Source organism: Trichechus manatus, unplaced genomic scaffold, assembly GCF_000243295.1.
Source record: "Trichechus manatus latirostris isolate Lorelei unplaced genomic scaffold, TriManLat1.0 scaffold00161, whole genome shotgun sequence".
Taxonomy (NCBI): Eukaryota; Metazoa; Chordata; class Mammalia; order Sirenia; family Trichechidae; genus Trichechus; species Trichechus manatus.
In genome coordinates, this window is record NW_004444097.1 from 691,177 (window position 1) to 695,258 (window position 4,082).

At 51.4% G+C, this 4,082-nt stretch overlaps 1 pseudogene; it reads right to left on the reverse strand.

The window, feature by feature from the left end:
- Nucleotides 1-1,014: 1,014 nt before the first annotated feature.
- LOC101360178 (U4/U6.U5 tri-snRNP-associated protein 1 pseudogene) lies at nt 1,015-3,323 on the reverse strand (annotated as a pseudogene).
- Nucleotides 3,324-4,082: the final 759 nt, after the last annotated feature.

Sequence of the window (4,082 nt, forward strand, 5' to 3'; positions counted from 1 at the left end):
GAGGGGTGGTTTCAGCTGGTTCTGCCTTGCTATAGGTTTTATCCATGCATAATTGGCTCCTCTCGGACTTTTGTCAGGGTTATAATACACTTTAGCCAATCCATTTCCAGTACCAACCATGATCTAGTTCAGCTCTGGATGCCACAGGCTGCAGACAACTCTTGCTCCTGTGATATCTATTTCATACACTGTCAGGAAAGTTCTGCAGGCAAAGAAAATAAGCTTGCCACTGCAATGTCCCCTTGGTAAAGATGTACTGGTGACTGTAAGCTTACCATCTGGGCTGAAACAATAGTCAGTCATTGGGAACACCGTGGGAAATTCTGAGGCTGAAAAAAGTGCCTTTTAAAACTGTCAGAGACGACACAGGGACTGAAAACACCTTACCCTTCTTACCAGAAAGCTGGGACTGAGATGTGTGTGTGTGTGTGTGTGTGTGTGTGTGTGTGTGTGTAGTGGGGTGTTTGTGCATGTAAGCGTGTGTGTCTGTGAGCGAGGGGTGAGGAGTTATTGGGAAAATACACAAACTGGCATTTCTTTGGCTGGTGCAGCCCCGGGTGGAGGTAAAGGAAATTCCTAGAGGAACTCAGGATAACTCCCACCTCCTTCATCTCTTCTACAGTTTGTACGTCTGTGTCATTTGATGGCCTGGTCTCCCCTAGCAGCTGTCAGTCTCTAAGTCTTATGTGTTGAAGATCTGTCAGAGCTTGCTCACCTCTGCATTCCAGGTGAATGAACGTGTGAATAAATGAATGAATTTGAATGAGATCATTTCATCCTCAAAAAAAAAAAATCCCATGAAGAAGAGATGTTTTGATTTTTACAAATGGTGAAATTGAGTGTCAGAGAGATTTGATGGCTTGTCTGAGGTCACAGAGCTTCAGGTAAGTAGCAGAGCCAAGCCTGAGTGATGGCTGCACAGCTAGTGCTACTACTTGCACTGTCTGCACCTCCCTCTCGGTTTAACTCGGGAATATGCACCATGACCAGAGAAAAAATAACGAGGAAGGAACTTTATTTACTATTGAGGTTGGGGAGGGGGTTGGAAGGGAGAGGTTGGCTCCACTTGGTGAAGGTGTTCTTGATCATGCATGTGCTGCTGCCACTGAGCGCGATGTAAGGCGTCTTGTGGGCCTTTTGCTTCTCCTGGAGCAAAGTCACCATACCCAAGGGCAAGTCACTTGAGCTCTTCTTGAAAAGTGCCTCCTCATCCAGCGTCTTTGTGAACCACTCCATCTTCACATTGCCTGGGCCTTTTCTGTGGAAGCAATGGCACAGCTGCCAGAAAGCCTCCTTGGGTGTGAGCTTCCAGCCCCTGTTGTCCACATGCTCAGTCTTGACATGAGGCTTGTAGCTGTCCTTCTCCTTAAGTTCTTGGTGAAGCCTACTCCTCCTGATGGCTCTACTTATTGTCAACAGCCATCTTGTCCTCCATGCAGTATATGGCTGAAGGCAGGGACTTGTTGAGTGCTTTCACCTAGGCCACCTTCTGTACCATGGTCTCCAGCAGCCCTTTGTTCTAACATAAGAACAGGGTGACTGCCAGTTCTCCTCATCCAGGTCGACTTTCTTCCAGCTGACGTTGTCTTCCCTGTCAGATTCACAGCCACAATTGGCCAAGCACTCCTCAGCCAGCTTAAAGTCCATGTGCTCCTCTGCCCCTCCCAGCTGCCAGCCAACAGACAGGTGGGAATCTCCAGCAAGGTTTGGCAAAACTCTGATGTGGTGTTCAACACGATGGCCCCCTTTTGCTCAGAGACCTCATCCTCCTCACAGCCCCGCAGGCCAGTCTCTAGCTTCTTCACCAGCCTCTCTCTGCTGTTTTCTTGCAGCTTTTGTAGCTGCTGCAGCCCACACCCCTTCTCCTGCTGCTCCTGCAGTTCAATATGCACCTGGTACTCCTCTAACGCCTCGGATGGTGGAGTTCCACCTGCTGTTTAATCACAGTTGCCCATGTTTCCACTCAGGTGTCATCTGACTGTAGGGCCTCAAGCATGGGCTCCTCCTCCAACTGGGCTCCCTCTTGAGCCCCAGGCAGTCGGCTGGACCTGCAGTCTGGAGCCAAAGTCACCGTCTCGAGCCTGGTCTCCAAGAGGCATCAAATCATTGGCCGGTACCACTGCCTTTCCTTGTTTTTCACATTTTCTTCACCCTCTGCTTCGTCTTTGGAAAGGTCACCATCTCTTCAGCCATGAGGTATTCGGAGGTGAGCCTGGGGCCTGCTGTGCTCAGGGTCTGAGTCTGCAGCTGCCTCTTGGCCAGGTTCTCATGCAGCTCCTATTCCTACAGCCTATCAGTCATGGCACGGTCCAAACGGAAGGCGTGCAGCCACTGCTCCTCAAGTTCCGCATTGTACTTGGACAGGAGAGAGGGGGTGTTTGCTGTGCCAAGTCATCTTCACTCTCATCCTCTGCATAAAGCAGGTAGTAAGGCTTCTTCTTCCGCAGCTCCACCTTTTTCTCTGCCTGCTTCTTTACCACCAGGTTCACGTTCACCAGCACATCTTCCTCCTGTTTCTGCAGCACACCTTTGTCCTTGAGGTTGAGGTTTTCAGTCTCCCCTTCTTGGAAGAAATCTATGGTGTGCCCCACAGGAAGGCCCTGCTGCCCCTGCCCAAATTCTCCCTCCGCCAGCATGATGACATTGCACTCTTGGTCCACCTCCTCCAGCCGTTTGGTCCTCCTCATTGCCAAGTTCTTCTCTTTCTGAAGCTGCCAGCTCCTCTCAGTCCAGGCTGCAGTGTTGTCAAACCAGCTGCCATCATCCTAGGCCAGTGTCTTTATCTTCTGCAGCTTCTAGTTCGGTAGGCGTTCTTTTTGTCAGCCACCAGCTTCTTCCGCAGTTTCTCTCGCTGCCACAAACCCATTAGGTTGATGATACTGGCTGCCACGGCTTCTCCTTAGTGCCTACCTCCTTCTTGACAGCATTGACCTTCAAGGGTTTCATCCCCAACTCTGCCCAGTTTATCAATCTCCTCGATGTTGAAGGACAAGGAATCTTCTGAGCTGCATTTGGAAATGGCAGTGGTCTTGTGGCTTTCGTGCGCTTCCCACGCTGCTGGGAGGGCTCTGTCTGGCTGTGCTCCCCCTGCGAACTGCGTTGCGGGCCTCAGCCTCGTCCTCGTGCTCCTGGCTCCGTTTTCCTTGTTCCCAGTTCTCGCTGTCGCTGCCACCACCCCCATCGCTGAGTTGCTTGTGTTTTTTATGCTTTGAGTGTCGCGGCAGCTGCTTAGTTGAGTCCCTTGTGCTGGCTTCCACCGTCGTCCTGGTCGCCTCCCTCTCGCGCGGTTCTTGGAGAATCGCAACATGGCACATATGCCCCATACCTGCGGAGGAAGCCAAACAGGGTCACTTCCCAGTCGCGAGCAGCGGCTGTCTTCTTGCAGGAAACCAAGAGCGGCGGCTTCCGAAGTGCGCCCTGGAGGCTGCCGCAAGGGCTCATGGAAGGCCTGGATCAGGGCCAGGATGCCGACTTTAATGCTGCCGCTTCGGGTGGGGTGACGCGTTTTCGCTGGTGGTCCAGTTGAGCATGCACCGTTCTAGGCGCTCAGCCCTAGCTTGGGGAAGTCTAGATGGTACTCTCAGAGGACTAGGAAGAACAACAGACGTTCTAAGCCCGCTTCCTCTCAGCTGGAAAGGTCTCCCTGGCTTCCCTCAGCTTGCCCAGTTCTAGCCACTGGGCGTTCAGTGTCTCACGACCTTTCCTGGATAGTTCCCGCCGATCTAATAGGCAACCCCTTAGTGAGACTCACTGAGTCTTGGCTCTATCATGTTTTGGACGATGCAGGGTGTCCTCCTTCCACAAACCACCAACCTGTCAGCTCCTATAACCACATTGCCAGCAAACACTGCCTTCCCCCACTATTTCGGTCCTGAGCTATGATTGGCTCAAATGAATATTAATACAGCAGCAACAGTACAGGAACTCAGAAAGGGCATGATCAAGGACTTAAATTTTCAGAACTGGAAATTTTAACAATCACGTGGGTCGGATGACCCCAATATATCAGAACTCACCAGTTGGAGAGAAACTTTAAGTCATAATTATACTCCCAAAGAGCACCTACAGACAAGTGGCAAGCC